The sequence below is a fragment of the Macaca fascicularis genome, chromosome 3, assembly GCF_037993035.2.
Source record: "Macaca fascicularis isolate 582-1 chromosome 3, T2T-MFA8v1.1".
Classification (NCBI taxonomy): Eukaryota; Metazoa; Chordata; class Mammalia; order Primates; family Cercopithecidae; genus Macaca; species Macaca fascicularis.
In genome coordinates, this window is record NC_088377.1 from 74,539,224 (window position 1) to 74,558,860 (window position 19,637).

The following is a 19,637-nucleotide window of genomic DNA, read 5'->3' on the forward strand; positions in this document are numbered from 1 at the left end:
TCTTTCAGTTGAAGGCCTGAAGAGTAAAACTGAGGGCCAGGCACAGTAGCTCACACCTATAATCCCAGCACTTTGGGAGGCCAAAGCAGGCAGATTACCAGAGGTCAGCAGTTCAAGACCAGCCTGGCCAACATGGCGAAACACCATCTCTACTAAAAATACAAAAATTAGCTGGGCGTGGTGGCGGGCACCTGTAATCCCAGCTACTCAGGAGGCTGAGACAAAAGAATCACTTGAACCAGGGAGGCGGAGGTCGCAGTAAGCTGAGATCGTGTCATTGTACTCCAGCTCGGGCAACAAGAGTGAAACTCCATCTCTGAGGTTTTCTGGAGAAGAACAAACTCTACCTCAAGACTGTGATAGACTAATTCTGCCCCAGTTTCCAGCCTGCCCTTATACATTTTGGACTTACCAGTCCCTACAATCATAAAAGCCAATTTCTTCAACTCTCTTTCTCTCTCTCTCATAACACTCATCCCTAGGGGAGAAAAGATAAATAAATCCTATCAGTTCTCTTTCTCTGGAGAACTGATTGACACAGGAGGTAGGTTATTGGCCTTTGAAGCTTTCTGTTGTTTCACGCCATCAACTGGAAATTAAATTTTAAAAGACACACACAATTCAATATATGTATATTTTTATTTAGAAATTATTTACATGTACCCAAGTACTAATATGTTGTATATATTACAAAACAGGAAAATAGAAGAATTTTAAAGAATGAACTACGGGTCGGGCATGGTGGCTCACGCCTGTAACCCCAACACTTTGGGAGGCTGAGGCAGGCTGGTCTCAAACTCCTGACCTCTTGATCTGCCTGCCTTGACCTCCCAAAGTGCTGGGATTACAGGCATGAACCACCATGCCTGGCCTCACCTGCATAGTTTTTGAGGGATGGGTTGGTGGTAGAATTGGCTAGTCTTCCTCCATGATCCCATAGTAACTATGCTTCTCCCCTCTCTCATTGCAAGCCTCTCATGGGATAGGATTGTAATTATTTGCTCATGTGTTCTTCCCTCCCACCAGAGAGAAGGGTAAGTTTTTTGAGGTCATGGAGTGGGCCTTATACTTAGAAATCTCTCAGTAGTATATTAGCTAGCAAAATTGTCAGGAGGGAAAACAAATGACAAACAATTTCAGTGATTCAGGCAAGAAATGAGGCTGACCTGAGGCAAGGTAACATTTGTGAAAAATGGAAGCCAGGCACAGTGGCTCACTCCTGTAATCCCAGCACCTGGGGAGACCATGGCGGGAGGATCACGAGGTCAGGAGATCGAGACCATCCTGGCCAACATGGTGAAACCCTGTGTCTACTAAAACTACAAAAATTAGCTGGGCGTGGTGGCATGTGCCTGTAATCCCAGCTACTCGGGAGGCTGAGGCAGGAGAACTGCTTGAACCAGAGTCGAAGGTTGCAGTGAGTCGAGACTAAGCCACAGCACTCCACATGGTGACACAGCAAGACTCTGTTTCAAAAAAAAAAAAAAAAAAAAAAAGGAATGGAACGTGGGGAACAGTTGTCTCAAAATATACGGGACTTTGACACAGACAGTGGGGTGATAAAGGAGAAGGAGGAGTCAGGGATTTGAATGACTTAGGTAGAGAATGATGGGTGGCTCTTTGGGACAGGGCACAGAGGAGGAGAAACACGTTTAGAGAAGCTGAGGCACGAGGATCACTTGAGTCCAGGAGATTGAGACTGCAGTGAGCTATAGGTGTGCCACTGCACTCCAGCCTGGGCAACAGAGCAAGACTCAGTCTCAAAAAAAAAAAAAAAAAAAAAAAAAAGAATTATCAAGATACTCAATTGTGGATACATTCTCAGGCCAGTCAGGATGGAATTATTAAAAAGAAACAACAGATGCTGGTGAGGCTGTGGAGAAATAGCAATGCTTTTACACTATTGATGGGAATGTAAATTAGTTCAACCATTGTGGAAGATAGTGTGGCGATTCCTCAAAGACCTAGAACCAGAAATGCCATTTGATCCAGCAATCCCATTACTGGGTATATTCCCAAAGAAACAGAAATCATTCTATTATAAAGATACATGCACACGTATGTTCATTGCAGCACTCTTCACAATAGCAAAGACATGGAATCAACCCAAATGCCCATCAATGATAGACTGGATAAAGAAAATATGGTACATATGCACCACGGAATACTACACAGCCATAAAAAGGAATGAGATCATGTCCTTTGCAGAGATATGGATGGAGCTAAGCCATTATCCTCAGCAAGGAACAGAAAACCAAACACCGCATTTCTCAGTTTTATGTGGGAGCTGAACAATGAGAACACATGGACACAGGGAGGGGAACACCACACACTGGGGCCTGTTGGAGGGGCAGGGGAGGGAGAGCACCAGATAGACAGCTAATGCATGCGGGGCTTAATACCTATGGTTCCATAGGTGCAGCAAACCACCATGGCACATATTTAACCTGCATGTTCTGCACATGTATCCCAGAATGTAAAATAAAATTAAATTAAAAAAAAAAGAAAAAAAAAAGATGCTCAGTTGTGGAATGACCTGGTTCTTAATAACATGCAATCCAGAGCAAAGCCTTGCTTCCTTGTGCTATTTTCCAAAGCATACAACACCAGCATGAATCCTAAATACATCCTTACTGAGGTGCCCTAGGGTTTTCCATGATCCGTGTGCTCTTCTTGCATCGCATCACTTTGTTCGGCTGTCAGTGTGTTCCTGGTGGTCTTGGAGGGGCAGGGCCAGCTTCATGTGTGTGGACCTGTGCAATCCACAAAGTCCTGGGCTTAGAAGCATTAATCCCTTGACCAGATTAATGCTTGGCTGCTGCCATATTGAATTCTTTTAAATATTTTAGAGACAAGGTCTCTTTCTCTGTTCCCCAGGCTAAACTGCAGTGGCGTGATCACAGCTCACTGCAGACTCAAGCTCCTGAGCTCCAGCGATCTTCCTGCCTCAGCCTCCTGAGTAGTTGGGACTACAGGTGCGGCCACCATGCCCAGTTAATTAAAAAAATTTCTTTTTAGAGGTGGGGGTCTTGCTATGTTGCCCAGGCTGGTCTTGAACTCCCGGGTCGAGGCCACCATGCCCGGCTTGAAATTCTTAATAATTTTTGTACAGGGGGCTCCCTGTGTTGGTTTTTCACTGGGCCCCAGAAGTTCCACAGGGAGTTCTGCTGAAGGGCAGGGCCAGTGGGTAACGTCAGGGTCATCGTGGAAGAGGATGTGAGAAGTGGGTGAATTCCGGACTTTTTGGCTAGGATCCGTAAGACTGGCTGATATTTGGGATTTGGGTGGGAGAAAGCAGGGAAGAGAGAGGAATCACTCCTGCATGTGGGCTGGGACTTGCGCAATGAGCGCCCTTTATCCAGATGGGAAATATCGGGTAAACAAGTCAAGCAGATTTTAGAGTGGGCAGGTGGGGTCAAGAATCTGTTTGGTGAAAATAAGCTTCCTACCAAATATTATAAAATAAAGATAGGATATTACATTTAAAAAAAATTGCAGACCAGCCAGGAGTGGTGGCTCATGCCTGTAATCCCAATACTTTGGGAAACCAAGGTGGGAGGATCCTTTGAGGCTAGGAGTTTGAGACCAGCCTGGGCAACATAGCAAGACCCCATCGCTACAAAAAATTTTTAAACAGTAGCCGAACATAGTGGTGCGCACCTGTAGTCCCAGCTACCTGGAAGGCTGAAGCTGGGGAGGACTGCTTGAGACCAGGAGGTAGAGATTGCAGTGAGCTATGATTGTGCCACTACACTCCAGCCTGGGTGACAGAGTAAGGCCCTCTACCAAAAAAAAAAAAAAAAAAAATTGGGCCAGGCACAGTGATTCACGCCTGTAATCCTAACACTTTGGGAGGCCAAAGCGGGCAGATCACCTGAGGTCAGCAGTTTGAAACCTGCCTGGCCAACATGGTGAAACCCCGTCTCTACTAAAAATACAAAAACATTAGCCAGGTGTGGTGGCGGGCACCTGTAATCCCAGCTCCCTGGGATTATGACGCAGGAGAATTGCTTGAACCTGGGAGGTGGAGGTTGCAGTGAGCTGAGATCATGCCACTGCACCCCAGCCTCCAGACAGGGCGAGACTCCATCTCATAGCAAAACAAAACAAAACAACCACAAAAAGATAACCCAATATTGTACTATAGTTTTGCAAGATGCTACCACTGCAGGGGAAGCAGGGAAGACAGTTCAAGAGCTCTCTGTAGTACTTCTTACAACCACATGTGAATCCACAATCATCTGAAAATGAAGAGTTTAATTAAAAAAAACCTGGAAAATTGGTGACCCAGAAAATCCGGATGTGAATGGAGCAATAAGGCGGCTCAGGGCAAGTGTTGCTCATTTTTATTCCTCAGTTTTCAAATCTGCAAGGAGTTTGGGGGCAGTGCGCAGAGGCGGACACAACTGGAAGCAGTGAAGGGACTGTTTGTGGTGTCTTGGGGGACGGTGGCAGCAGCTCTGGCACCTGAGCGTCTGTCCTTCCTGGTGGTCTGGTGGTGAGGGCTGATGGGGTGGACAGCAGCTCATCTCTTGGAGGCCCTGCCAAGTAAAGGGGTGGACTTGGCTCTAGAGGACAATATCCTTGGCTCTGTGACTTCAGCGCTCACCTCCTCTAGTCATTTCAGGTTACTTTGGCAGTGGGACAGACACAGGGGCACGAAACCATGGGTAGGAGAGGAGGTCAGCGTAAGCCCGGTTGGTGTTCACGTTCAAGCTTCCCTTCACTACAGTCAGGCGCCCGGCGGGGAGAAGAGCATCTCATCATAAGATATTTGCAGATGTATTCACGGAACTTCCCACATATCTGGATGAGGATATACGACTTGCCCCCTGGAGGAAAGAGTTAAATGAATCGCTAAAGCACAAAATGTTCCTGTAAAATTGCTTCCATATTTTGTTAGATGCAGATGAGCATGAATTATTGTGAAGCTAACAGGGGAGTTTGAAAATTTTGTTCTTACCTTTTTCCATTAACAACCCCCCCTCACCTAGATGGTTATGGAAGGACTGGTTGAGGGATGCTGGTTTGGGGTTGGACCATTGAGTAAAGAGCTCATTCACTTATTAATTCATCCCATCAGATGTTTATGGGGCACCTACCGTATTTCAGGGAATGCAAGTGCAATTACAGCTTGCAGGTGTCATGCTTGTTGATCAACCTTCCAACGACACCACCAAGGTCCTTCTGAGATGCGCCATTTTTGTTTTATGGTTATGCTGGGGATGGCTTTTGGGGGAGGAAGCTTCCTTTTGAGCCTCTCAGAGTGCCACTGTCTTATCTATGCCATAGAAAAGAAGGCGCATTTCACCTACCCCTCCAAGGTCAGAAATGCAAATTAACATTAATTCCACTTTCCAGGCCGGGCGCGGTGGCTCAAGCCTGTAATCCCAGCACTTTGGGAGGCCGAGACGGGCGGATCACGAGGTCAGGAGATCAAGACCATCCTGGCTAATATGGTGAAACTCCGTCTCTACTAAAAAAAAAAACAAAAAACTAGCCGGGCGAGGTGGTGGGCGCCTGTAGTCCCAGCTACTCGGGAGGCTGAGGCAGGAGAATGGCGTAAACCCGGGAGGCGGAGCTTGCAGTGAGCTGATATCCGGCCACTGCACTCCAGCCTGGGCAACAAAGCGAGATTCCGTCTCAAAAAAAAAAAAAAAAAAAAAAAAAAAAAATTCCACTTTCCCACAATCTCCCTGTTTGCATCAAGGTGTGAAACTCCATGGGGGGAAAATGGACACAGTTGTGCAAAACTGTTTTTCCAGCTGAACAGATCTGATTAGTTTCTTACACTCTGTGTGGCTCTGCCAATTTATTTTTTCTATTTATTTATGGGACAGATTCTTACTCTGACACCCAGGCTAAAGAGCAGTGGCACGATCTCGGCTCACTGAAACCACTGTCCCCCAAATTCAAGCGATTCTCCTGCCTCAGCCTCCTGAGTAGCTGGGATTACAGGCAAGAGCTACCACACTTGGCTAAGTTTTGTATTTTTAGTAGAGACGGGGGTTACCATGTTGGCCAGGCTGGTCTCGAACTCCTGACCTCAGGAGATCCACCTGCCTTGGTCTCCCAAAGTGCTGGGATTACAGGTGTGAGCCACCATTCCCGTCCACTAGTTTTTCTTTTTTAAAAAAAATTTTGGCCAGATGCGGTGGCTCACACCTGTAATCCCAGCATTTTGGGAGACCAAGGTAGGAGGACTGCTTGAGGCCAGGAGTTTGAGACCAGCCTGGGCAATATAATGACAGCCCACCTCTACAACAAATAAAAAATTAGCCAGGTACGGTGGTGCGTGCCTGTAGTCCCAGTTAGCTGGGAGGCCAAGGAAGGAGGGTCACTTGAGCCTGGAGTTCAAGACCAGCTTAGGCAACATAGTAAGACCCCATCCCTGCAAAAATTACAAAAATTAGCCAGGTGTGATGGCACGAGCCTGTAGTCCAAGGTATTCAGGAGGCTGAGGTGAGAGGATCACTTGAGCCCAGGAGGTTGATAGCACCGCTGCCCTTCAACTTGGGAAACTGAGCAAGACAGTCTCAAAAAAAATTTTTATTTATTTATTTTTGAGATGGAGTCTCGCTCTGTCACCCAGACTGGAGTGCAGTAGCACAATCTTGGCTCACTGCAACCTCCACCTCCCAGCGATTCTCCTGCCTCAGCCCCTACAGTAGCTGAAATGGCAGGCGCATGCCACCGTGCCCAGCTAAGTTTTTAGTAGAGACAGGGTTTCGCCATGTTGACCAGGCTGATCTCGAACTCCTGACCCCAGGTGATCCACCTGCCTCAGTCTCCCAAAGTGTTAGGATTACAGGCATGAGCCACTGTGCCCTGGCAAAAATTTACTTATTTATTTTTATTTTTTGAAATGGAGTCTCGCTCTGTCCCCCAGGCTGGAGTGCAGTGGCACTATCTCGGCTCACTGTAAGCTCCGCCTCCCAGGTTCACACCATTCTCCTGCCTCAGCCTCCCAAGTAACTGGGACTATAGGCACCTGCCAAACCTGGCTAATTTTTTGTATTTTTAGTAGAGTGTTTCACCGTGTTAGCCAGGATGGTCTCGATCTCCTGACCTCGTGATCTGACCGCCTCGGCCTCCCAAAGTGCTGGGATTACAGGCGTGAGATACCGTGCCCAGCCGCAAAAATTTATTTTTAAGTTTTTCCATTTCAATAGCTTGAAGGGTACAAGTGGTTTTTGGAGACATGGAAGAATTCTATGGTGGTGAAGTCTAGGATTTTACAGCATCTGTCACCTAAGTAGTGTACTTTGTATCCAATAAGTAGTTTTTCATCCGTCACCACCTAACATCATCCTCCTTCTGAATCTCCAATGTCCCCACTCTGTATGTCTTTGCGTACCCATAGCTTAACCCCCACTTATTGGTGAGAATGTGCAGCATTTGGTTTTCTGTTCCTGAGTTACTTCACTAAGGACAATGGCCTCCAGTTTCATCCAAGTTGCTGCAAAAGACATCATTCTTTCTGTTTTGGAGACAGGATCTTTCTCTGTCACCCAGGCTGGAGTGCAGCAGTACATGATTCACTGCAGCCTTGGCCTCCCAGTTTCAAGCAATCCTCCCACCTCGGCCTCCCAAGTAGTCCCAAGACTACAGGTGTGCACCACCACAGCCGGCTAATTTTTAAATTTTTCGTAGAGATGGGGGTCTCATTATGTTGCCCAGGCTGGTGTCGAATTCCTGGCCTCAAGCAATCCTCCTGTCTTGGCCTCCCAAAGTGCTGGGACTTCAGACATGAACCACCTCACCCAGCCTCTATTTCATTCATTCATTCATGCATTCATTCATAGATGAAATCTTGTTCTGTCACCCAGGCTAGAATGCAGTGGCATGATCTTGGCTCACTACAACCTCTGTCTCCTGGGTTCAAGTGATCCTCCTACCTCAGCCTCCCTAGTTGCTGGGACTACAGGCATGTGCCACCACGCCTGGCTCATTTTTGTAATTTTAGTAGAGATGGGATTTCACCATGTTTGTCAGGCTGGTCTCAAACTCCTGGCCTCAAGTGATCCACCTGCCTTAGCCTCCCAAAGTGCTGGGATTACAGGTGTGAGCCACCACACCCGGCCTCATTTTTTTTTTTTTTTTTTTTTTTTAGGCTGAGTAGTATTCCATAATATATACACACCACATTTTTCTTTATCCACTCATCTGTTGATGGGCTCTGCCAGTTTGATCCCAGCTGGACATCTGAGGGGCCTGGCTGCCCCTTAGCACCCCATCCCAGGGTAGGGGCACTGGGGATGAGAGAATGCATATGTTGTATTTCTCAGCTCTCCTTTAGAGATTGGGTATAGCAGAAAGGCTTGTAGGATCACTGGAAGCTGGAGTGATTGGAGTCTTTCACAGGCCCTGTCTGTCCCCACAGAGGAGGGAGTGAGGGTTGTAAAGAGCTTGTCTCTGCTGGCTTTGGCCTGAGCTGCTGGTAGGAGCAATGGCAGCTGGTCCCATGGCCTGTGGGTGCTGGCTCAGTTGAGGGGTGGGGGGTAGGCCCTAAACGCACCTAGGAGGGCTTCCAGGGCTGTCAGGAGCACAAGAAATTGACATCTAGAGGCTGCGGCATCTTTTTTTTTTTTTTTTTTTTTTTTTTTAACAATCAGACGGAGCGTCTCTCGGTCGCACAGGCTGGAGGGCAGTGGCACGATCTCAGCTCACTGCAACCTCCACCTCCGAGGTTCAGGCGATTCTCCTGCCTCAGCCTTCTGAGCAGCTGAGACTATAGGCGTGTAACCACGCCTGGCTAATTTTTGTGATTTTTTAAAATTTTATTTATTTTTTTGGAGACTCTTATTGCCCAGGCTGGAGTGCAGTGGCATGATCTTGGCTCACTGCAAACTCTACCTCTCGGGTTCAAGTGATTCTCCTACCTCAGCCTCCTGAGTAGCTGGGATTACAGGCATCTGCCACCATGCCCAGCTAATTTTTTGCATTTTTAGTAGAGATGAGATTTCGCCATGTTGGCCAGGCTGGTCTCATACTGCTAACCTCAGGTGACCCACCTGCCTTGGCCTCCAAAAGTGCTGGGATTATAGGCATAAGCCACCACACGTGGCCGAGGAAGCTGTGGAATCTGCCACGAGGAGAATTCCTGAGGAAAACCAGAGGCCACATTGATGGCCCTTCACCTGCGTGGCCACATGGGATTCTCACAGCAGCCCCAAGTAGGGCCTTGAGCAAGGGAGTTCTCCTGGACCCCAATTTAGGGGCAGAGAAACAACTCAGCAAGACCCAGAACTTATCTCTGATTACCCAGTGAGTTGTGGAGATTGGATTTCCACTTGTCATACTGCCTTTACATCTTGGCTTTTCAGCGAGAAGCTGTGCATTCAGCCCCTTTCAAAGGCAGAAAAGTGTTGCCAAAAAATGTACCAGGGGCCGGGCACAGTGGCTCACGCCTGGAATCCCAGCACTTTGGGAGCCTGAGGCGGTTGAATCACCTGAGGTCGGGAGTTCAAGACCAGGCTGGCCAACATGGTGAAACCCGTCTCTGTAAAGACAAAAAATTAGCCAGGCTTGGTGGCAGGTGCCTGTAATCCCAGCTACTCAGGAGGCTGAGGCAGGAGAATCACTTGAACCTGGTGGGCGGAGGTTGCAGTGAGGTGAGACTGGGTCATTGCACTCCAGCCCTGGAGACAAGAGAAACTCCATCTCAAAAAAAAAAAAGATAACCATACCACAGTGGCTCATGCCTGTAATTCCATCACTTTGGGAGGCTGAGATAGGAGGATTGCTTGAGGCCAGGAGTTTAACACCAGCTTGGGAAATATACTGAGACCCTGTCTTGTAAAAAGAAAAAAAAAAAAATTAGCTAGGTGGTGGTGTGCACCTGTAGTCTCAGCTACTCAGGAGGCCAAGGAAGGAGGATGACCTGAGCCCAGCAGTTTGAGGCTGCAGTGAACTGTGATCACTATCATGCCAGTACACTCCAGCCTGGGCAACAGAGGCCCCTGTGTAGAAAAGGGCACCCTTTGCTGCATCTCTCTCTCTCTCTTTTTTTTTTTTTTTTAAGATATGCAGTCTCGTTGTGTTGGCCAGGTTGGTCTCGAACTCTTGGTCAACAGCAGTCCTCTCACCTCAGCCTCCCAAAGTGCTAGTGTTGCAGGCATAAGTCACCATGACTGGCCTGCATCTCTTTTTGTGTTAAATGGTGGAGAATGACCCAGAAAATCTACAAGTTTCTTCTTCTGCAGTCTGAGGGCTGCAGTTTATGATCTAGCCAGGCAGGCACACAGGCCATCTGCCCTTCATTCCAAATTGTGGGTGCCTGGATTGCTCAGAAATTTGGAAAACACGCTGGGAACAGTGGCTCACACCTATAATCCCAGCACTTTGGGAGGCTGAGGTGGGCGGATCACAAGGTCAGGAGTTTGAGATCAGCCTGGCCAACATGGTGAAACCCCGTCTCTACTAAAAATACAAAAATTAGCCAGGTGTAGTGGTGCACTCCCAGCTACTATTATTTAGCACGTGCTGTGTCAGACATCGCAGAGTACCTGGGAAGCAACAATAAAAAGAACTCTTTCTCTCTCCTGAGCCCCAGTCCAGTCAAAGAGAGGCAAAGAAATAATGACAGTGCCTGGCGAGAACGCTGGGAGAGCCAGGTTCGGGCTGCAACAGGGGCAGAGCACGGGGAAGCCTCCCTCAGCCTGGAGCAGGCGGGGTAAACCTCCCCACGGCGGGACAGCTGTGAGGAGACTCGGCCAGTGAACAGAAATCTTTTCAGTCATGCATCGTGTGACTCACGCTCGTATTCCCAGTACTTTGAGAGTCCAAGGTGAGAATCACTAAGGCCAGGAGCTCAACATCAGCTTGAGAGTGAGACTCCATCTCTACAAAAAAAAAAAAAAATTTTTTTGATACGGAGTCTCGCCCTGTCACCCAGGCTGGAGTGCAATCGCGCAATTTCGGCTAACTGCAACCTCTGTCCGGCTAATTGTTTGTATCTTTAGTAGAGACGGGCTTTCACCATGTTAGCCAGGCCAGTTTCGAACTCCTGACATCGTGATCTGCCCACCTCAGCCTCCCAAAGTGCTAGGACTACAGGTGTGAGTCATGGCGCCTGGCCCCCAACATTTTAAAAATAGGCTGCCCATGGTGGTTCATGTCTGTTGTCCCAGCTACTCAGGAGGCTGAGGTGGGGGAATCACTTCAGCCCAGGGGTTTAAGGCCGCAGTGAGCTATGATGACACCACTGCACTCCAGCCTGGACAACAGAATAAGATCCTGTCAAAAACAAACAAAAAAAAGGCTAGCACAGTGGATCACACCTCTAACCTCAGCCCTTTGGGAGGCCAAGGCAGGAAGATCAATTGAGTCCAGGAATTCGAGACCAGCCTGGGCAACATAGCAAGAACCTATCTCCAAAAACATAAAGAAAAAGAAAAGGATATTTTAGTTGGTGATTATTGTGGGGAAAAGAGAGATCAGACTGTTACCGTGTCTATGTAGAAAGAAGTAGACATAAGAGACTCCATTTTGTTCTGCATTTGAGATGCTGTTAATCTGTGACCCTACCGCCAACCTTGTCCTTGCAAGAGACATGTGCTGTGGTGACTCAAGGTTTAAAGGATTTTGGGCTGTGCAGGGTGTGCTTTGTTAAACAAGTGCCTGAAGGCAGCTTGCTGGTTCAAAGTCATCACCATTCTCTTAATCTCAAGTACCCAGGGACGCCTACACTGCCAAAGTTCGCAGGGACCTCTGCCTAGGAAAGCTAGGTATTGTCCAAGGTTTCTCCCCATGTGATAGTCTGAAATATGGCCTCATGGGAAGGGAAAGACCTGATCGTCCCCCAGCCTGACACCCGTGAAGGGTCTGTGCTGAGGAGGATTAGTATAAGAGGAAAGAAGGCCTCTTGGCAGTTGAGATAGAGAAAAGCATCTGTCTCCTGCCCGACCCTGGGCAATGGAACATCTTGGTGTAAAACCCAATTGTATGTTCTGTTTACTGAGAAAGGAGAAAACCGCCTTAGGGCGAAAGGTGGGGACTTGCTAGCCAATGCTGCTCTTCATCCACTAAAAAGGTTTATGGAGATGTTTGCATATGCGTATCAAGGCACAGCACTTTTCCTTAAACTTATGTCACAGAGATCTTTATTCATATGTCTTACTGTTGACCTTCTCCCTACGATGATCCTATTATCCTGCCACTTCCCTTTTTCTAAGATGGTAAAGATAATTATCAATAAATACTAAGGGAACTCAGAGACCGGTGCCAGCGTGGGTCCTCTGTATGCTGAGCCCACTTTTTCTTTCTCTATACTTTGTCTCTGTGTCTCATTTCTTTTCTCAAGTCTCTCATTCCACCTAATGAGAAACGCCCACAGGTGTGGAGGGGCAGGCCACCCCTTCAATTATGGTGCCAACATGGGCATTCCAGACAGAAGAAACAGCTCAAGCAAGAGCAGGAGAGCAACGAGGGCAGTGGAAACAGATGAGTGGCTGGGAGTGAGGAGAGAAGAGGATGAAAATCCAGGAGAGAGCAGAGGACACTGAGTGTCCTGACCAGGGATTACGGCTTTGTCCTGTGGGCCTGGGGGAGCCAATCACAGGACTCCCAAATTTTAATCTGTGGCTGGGCACAGTGGCTCACACCTGTAATCCCAGTGCTCTGTGAGGGTGAGACAGGAGGAACACTTGAGCCCAGGAATCAAGATCAGCCTGGGCAACACAGCAAGACCCCATCTCTATGAAAGTAAAAAAATTAGCCAGGCATGTTGGCATGTGCCTATGATCCCCGCTACTCAGGAGGCTGAGGTGGCAGCATCGCTTGGGCCCAGGAAGTTTAGGTTGCAGTAGCAGTGATCACACCACCACACTCCAGCCTGGGTGACAGAGAGAGACCCGGTCTCAAAAGCAAACAAATACAAATTTGGATTTTTTAGAAAGACCACTTGGGCATGGGTGATAGGAGGCTGTCTGGAAACAAGGCTGGTAAGGAGGCCACCTCTGAGGACCAAGCGAGTGGGGCAGAGGCCTGGCTGCTGGCAGGAAGGGAATATGGACGGGACAGAGGGAGGTGAGCCCAAAGCTGAAGTGAGGGGAACAGTGCAGTGGGCGCAGGGCAGGCCGGGGGAGGCGAGTGACATCTCTGTCCCGAGATAACACATAAGCAGAAAGTTCAATAGCACTTACCTAATGAAACCCTGCAATCATTTCCGCTCTGTACTTGCTCTGAATAATGGGTTTCTGAAACATCTTACACCACTTCTCAAACTGGGTGGCCAGCTGCAGCTGAATCAATTCCAGGTGCCTGTAGTCATGATATCAAGAGTAGCAGCTGTTCACACAGATCACATCCACATACGGAGCCTAGGACCAGAGCAGGAGAGCCCGTTCAGCACCCAGAAGACTGCATGATTCACAACTCACATGCTTTGGGGGCTCTTCTGGCAGGAAGGTAAGAAGAGGATGTAATAGAGGCACTCAGGGAGGCTGAGGCAGGAGGATGGCTTGAGGCCAGGAGTTCGAGACCAGCCTGAGCAACACACCAAGACCTCAGCTCTAAAAGTATAGTAGTAAGACAATTAACAGGGCACAGTAGCTCATGCCTGTAATCCCAGCACACTGGGAGGCCAAGGTGGGAGGATCGCTTGAGCACGGAAGTTTGAGACCAGCCTGGGCAACATCGCATGACCCCATTTCTACAAAACAAACAAACAAAAAAACTAGTAAGAGGAAGAGCTGCCTCTCGGGACTGAGAACATCCAAGTTCACCAATTTAGATCCTGAAATTACCCTGCCCCACAGGCAGGAAACATGGTCACAAAGTAGCCCAAAGGAGGCAGGCCTGTGACTCTGCACTGACGTGCGCAGCTGAAAAGGACTGTGAGAGGCAGAGCAGCTGCCAATGCGCAGTCCTCAGCCAAAGCCGAGGGCCCCCGCCACTGGTGCTGACTCCTCTCCAGGCAGCAGTCCCATCACTGGGACTTGCCCTGGACTTACCTTGCCCTGGAGAAGCGCTCCCACCTGAGGGGCCGATGCAGTCATTCTCACAGAAAATCTTTTTCTGTTTTGTTTTGGATACAGAGTCTCACTCTGTTGCCCAGGCTAGAATGTAGTGTCATCATCTCGGCTCACTGCAACCTCTGCCTCCCACGATCAAGTGCTGCTCATGCCTCAGCCTCCCAGGTAGCTGGGATTACAGGTGCGTGCCACCACATCCAGCTAATTTTTTGTATTTTTGGTAGAAACAAGGTTTCACCGGTTTGCTGGTCTGGTCTCTAACTCCTGACCTCAAGTGATCCACCCGCCTTGGCCTCCCAAAATGTTGGGATTGCAGGTGTAAGCCACTATGCCCGGCCATCACAGAGAATTTTTTTTTTTTTTTTTGAGACGGACTCTTGCTCTGTCGCCCAGGCTGGAGTGCAGTGGCCGGATCTCAGCTCACTGCAAGCTCCGCCTCCTGGGTTTACGCCATTCTCCTGCCTCAGCCTCCTGAGTAGCTGGGACTACAGGCGCCCGCTGCCTTGCCCGGTTAGTTTTTTGTATTTTTTAGTAGAGATGGGGTTTCATCGTGTTATCCAGGATGGTCTCGATCTCCTGACTTTGTGATCCGCCCATCTCGGCCTCCCAAAGTGCTGGGATTACAGGCTTGAGCCACTGCGCCCGGCCCATCACAGAGAATCTTGAGGCAGCTTTCATGAGGCAGCACTGTGGGCTGCAGAGGGCCTGAAAGAGTCCCACCTAGGAGCAGGGCAGAGATGACCGAGTAGGACCACCATCAGCTTCAGCAAACTGGTGCTCAGGGCTGAGCAGCAGATGCTTCTGTGTCCAACTGGCTAGTTTCTAATGCGTCCTGAACACACTACTTTCTAGTAAGAATGCTCGCTGGGTGCAGTGGCTCATGCCTGTAATCCCAGCACTTTAGGAGGCCAAGGTGGGTGGATCACCTGAGGTCAGGAGTTCGAGACAAGCCTGGCCAACATGGCAAAATCCTGTCTCTACTAAAAAATATAAAAATTAGCCAGGTGTGGTATCATGGGCCTGTAATCCCAGCTACACTGGAGGTCGAGGCAGGAGAATTGCTTGAACTCGGGCAGAGGAAGTTGCAGTAAGCCAAGATTGCACCATTGCACTACAGCCTGGGCAACAGAGCAAGACTCCATCTCAAAAAAAAAAAAAAAAAATGCTAATGTCAGCCAGGCATGGCAGCTTGTGTCTGTAATCCCACCACTTTGGGAGGCCAAGGCTGGAGGATCACTTGAGCTCAAGAGTTTGAGACCAGCAGGGCAATATAGTGCAATCCCATCTCTGCAAAAAGATTTAAAATTAGCCCAGCACACCTGAAGTCCCAAGTTACTCGGGAGGATGAGGCAGGAGGATCTCTTGGGCCCAGGAATTCAAGGCTACAGTGAGCTGTGATTGCACCACTGTACTCCAGCCAGGGCAACAGAGTAAGACCTTGCCTCTACAGAAGAAAAAGGAAAATGCAGGTTCCAACTTTGGAGTTACTGAATCAGGATCTCAGAATGCAGAGATTTGCCATTTCAAAAAAAATTCCCCTAGAGATTCTGAACATCCAGGCGTGGGCCAGATGAACTCTAAGCCCCCTTAAACCTTTGACATTCTATGAGTCTATTAAATCAAAGTGCAAAAAACGCTGAGTCCAAACTGAGCAAACAAATCCCATCTCCCTATGCCCAGCCTCCCTGGATTCAGAAAGCCACACTGCCTGGCGAGTAAGCAGGGAGAGAATTCTCATTAACCCAAAGACCATCTTTGAAAACAGACTGGCTGCAGCTGGGTGCGGTGGCCCATACCTGTAACCCCAGCCCTTTGGGAGGTTGAGGCAGGAGGATCGCTTGAGCCCAGGAGTTCGAGACCAGTCTGGGCAACATGGCAAGATCCTGTCTCTATCTTTTCAAGTAAAAAAACAAAATAAAAAATCCCTGGCTGGCACCTCATGGTCCTTTCCAGCTATTCCCATGAGCAGACTTCAGGACAAACCCAGGCAAAGGTGGGGAAAAATGGGGTGGGGACCCCCAGGCTCACCCCCTTGTCCGCTGCATAGTTGGAGTTGGTCACAAAGGTCACAGGCCGGGAGGGGTCCAAGGCTTTGGCATGAGCAATCACCATCCTGTCCACAGAAGGCAGAAGACACAGGTTCCGTCAGTCCAGGAAGGGCTCGAACACCCTCCCATCCTCCCCCATCAGAACACAACACGGGGCCAGGCACGATGGCTCACACCTTTAATCTCAGCAGTTCGGGAGGCCAAGGCAGGTAGATCACTTGAGGTTGGGAGTTCAAGATCAGCCTGGCCAACATGGCAAAACCCTGTCTCTACTACAAATACAAAAATTAGCCAGGCATGGTGGCACATATCTGTTTAACACCAGCTACTTGGGAGGCTGAGGCACAAGAATTGCTTGAACCCAGGAGGTGAAGGTTGCCGTGAGCCAGGATCACACTGCAGTCCAGCCTGATCCATAGAGCCGGGTCCATAGAGCCCTGTCTCAAAACAAACAAAAGAAAAAAAACACACACACACACAAAGCATAAAGCCACTGCTTTCTTCCCTAACTTGAGATGTATTTTACATAAGGGCACATGATCCTCTAGTCCTAGACCGAGCTCTCTAACATCACACTTTCTCCCCCCGCCTCCGAATCCTATCCCCTCAGAGGAGAGCCACCCTTCCAGGCACACAGAGCTGAGGTCAGTGGGCTGGACACTGCCAAAAATGAGGTTGACTCCCTGAAACAGCTCTTGAACACAGGAGTGGATGGGTGCAGATTTGGGTGGGATATTTATTAATGCATCAAGCAAACAGGGAGTGCAGACTCTCAGATGGGAAGTTTCAAAGCCTTGTGACAGCCTGGCTGAACCTCTCCAGGCTGGGCAGCTCCCTCCAATTCCTGCCCCAGCAAACAGACATCTCCTCTGGCTACCTTCCGAAGAAGCCTGTCTGTCAGGCACCTGCTCCTGGAAGCCTGTGCTCTTCACCTTCGCAACAAAGGTCCTGTCCACCCAGTCCTGCTGAGCACACCCCTGTGCCCCAGAGCTCTGAACTGTTCTTTGTCCAGGCTGGGACGACTTCTCAGAGCCTTCTGCCTACTGCAGACTTGGCTCAGCCCAAAGCACTCCATGAAATCGGGGTGTAGTGTCTGCCTCAAGGAGCATTTCCAAAACCTCTACTGCCTCTGCTGCAAGTGAAAAATCTACCTCTGAATGCTGAGTTAGAACTGCATGATTGTAAGGAATAAAGGGGGCCCGGGCACGGTGGCACACACCTGTAGTCCCAGCACTTTGGGAGGCTGAGGCAGGTGGATCACTTAAGGCCAGGAGTTCAACGCCAGTCTGGCTAACATGGTGAAACCCCGCCTCTACTAAAAATACAAAAATTAGCCAGGCACAGTGCCTCATGCCTGTAATCCTAGCACTTTGGGAGGCCAAGGCAGGTGGATAACCTGAGGTCAGGAGTCCAAGACCAGCCTTGCCAACATGGTGAAACACAGTCTCTACTAAACAATGCTAAAGTTAGCTGGGCATGTTGGCATTAGTGTTGTGGTGCGATCTCGGCTCACTACAACCTCTGCCTCCTGGGTTCAAGCGATTCTCCTGCCTCAGCCTTCTGTGTAGCTGGGATTAGAAGCATGCATGAGCCACTGCACCTGGCCTGTGCAACAGAGCAAGACCCTGTCTCAAAAAAGAAAACACACACATACACACACACAAACAGAAAACAAAACAGAATAGCATCATTTCCTTATCATTAGCTTGAAGGAAGTGAATTGCCTGTAAAAGTTTCCATTTTCAAAAAAAGCATTAAAATACAGTGTAATCCCCGCACTTTGGGAGGCTGAAAAGGATTGCCTGAGCCCAGGAGGTGCAGCCTCGACCTCCTGGACTCAAGCGATCCTCCCACCTCAGCCCTACAAGCAGCAGGGACTACAAGCGCGTGCCACCATGCCCAGCTAATTTTTTGTATTTTTGTAGGGACAGGGTTTCAACATGTTGCCCAAGCTAGTCTGGAACCCCTGAGCTCAAGCGATCCACCGCCAGGGCCTCCCAAAGTATGGGATTACGGGCGTGAGCCACTGGGCCCGGCCCAATTACTTTCTTCAGTCTGAGCATGAGCGCTGGAAGAAAAGCTCTCACTTGCATGTAAGGTTTTAGAGACAAGAGTATCCCTCTGTCACACAGGCTGGAGTGCAACGGGGCAATCTCATCTGAGTGTAACCTCAACCTCCCGTGCTTGATCTTTTATATAATCTCGGCTCAGTGTAATCTTAACCTGCCGGGCTCGATCACACACACACAGACACACACACACACACACACGCTCGATCACACACACACGCTCGATCACACACACACGTTTAGACAAAGTCTCGGTCTGTCGCCCAGGCTGGAGTGCAGTGGTGCGATCTCCGCACACTTCAACCTCCGCCTCCCGGGTTCAAACAATTCTCTGCCTCAGCCTCCGGAGTAACTGCGATTACAGGCGCCCGCCACCACGCTCGGCTAATTTTTGTACTTTTAGTAGAAACGGGGTTTCACCATGCTGGCCAGGCTGGTCTTGAACTCCTGACCTCGTGATCCACCCGCCTCGACCTCCCAAAGTGCTGGGATTACAGGCGTGGGCCACCAGGCCCGACCGATCGCTTATATTTTTAAAAAGATGTTTTCTTCGTTTTCTAGCCCCTTTTACACCGCTACAAAGTTTCAAAGGCTTAATGCGATTACAACGGCCCCTGAGAGGTCGAGCTCCGCGGTGCAGCTCCCTAATGCGGGGCAACCTCAGAGGGGGCCTACCCTGCCCAGGATGAGCCGCGCCAGGTGGCGGGGGACGCCCCCGGGGGTCCTCGGGTCCTGACTGGGGGAGGTGTTGTGGGATGCACGTACCCGGGATCAGGTGAGGCGAGTGCACTGCCGAGGCTGCAGCTGCCGCTGGCCATTGAGGAGCTTCTCCGCAACGGGCCCGCCAGGAGCCGGCCGGTTGGGGCGCAGCGCCTGCTCGTGACGCGTCTGGCCCTTGCTACGCCCGGCCCTGCAGGCGGGGAAGTCGTAAAGCTCCTCCCGGTAGCTTATGGGCGGCGGCAGCCGGGCCGAAGCTTGCGGACACAAAAAGGCCAGCTCAGCTGCCGGTTATATCCCCCCCGGCGGCCTGTGGCCAGGCGTCCGCGCACGAGCGCTCCTGGAAGGCCTGCAGCCCCGCCGCGAGTTCCGATCGGCTCCGCGTGAGGAGCGGGCTTCTGCAACGTCACAAGCGCGCGCCTTCGGTGACGTCACAAGGATGGGCCTTGGAGCGATGTCACAGGCGGGGGCGTTCGGCGGCGTCACCGAGGTGGGAGTGTCAGTCGCTGAGCAGTTTTCTCCTGAGAGTGGAGCCTGGTAACCGCGACCTCCCCTCCAGGTCCTGTGTGTTGCTGGCTGGAGAAGGGTAGTTGACAAACTCAGACCCAGCGCAGTGTTTATGTCGGTCAAAAATACAAAAATATGTCCAGGCGCGACCAAGGCGGGAGGATCCCTTCAGGCCACGATCAGTCTAGCAACATGGTGCGACCCTGTCTCAGTAGTCCTACCTCAGCCTCCCAGCTACTTGAACCCCAAGGTTCAAGGCTCCAATGAGCTATGGTCCCACCACAGCATTCCAGCCTGCGAGACTGAGGTAAACCCTGTCT

The 19,637-nt window shown here is 49.8% G+C and overlaps 1 long non-coding RNA gene across 9 annotated transcripts; it reads right to left on the reverse strand.

Moving 5' to 3' along the window:
- Positions 1 to 4,331: 4,331 nt before the first annotated feature.
- LOC135970137 (uncharacterized) lies at positions 4,332 to 19,220 on the reverse strand. Of its 9 annotated transcripts, none has more exons than XR_010585649.1 (6): positions 18,859 to 19,220; positions 16,005 to 16,089; positions 13,146 to 13,322; positions 10,759 to 10,844; positions 5,103 to 5,281; positions 4,332 to 4,832 (listed from the first exon to the last, which is right to left on the reverse strand). It is a non-coding gene; the product is annotated as an uncharacterized lncRNA (long non-coding RNA). The 9 variants fall into 9 exon arrangements; XR_012432451.1 differs by lacking the exon at positions 10,759 to 10,844 and adding an exon at positions 13,562 to 13,654; XR_012432450.1 differs by lacking the exon at positions 10,759 to 10,844 and adding an exon at positions 16,201 to 16,461.
- Positions 19,221 to 19,637: the final 417 nt, after the last annotated feature.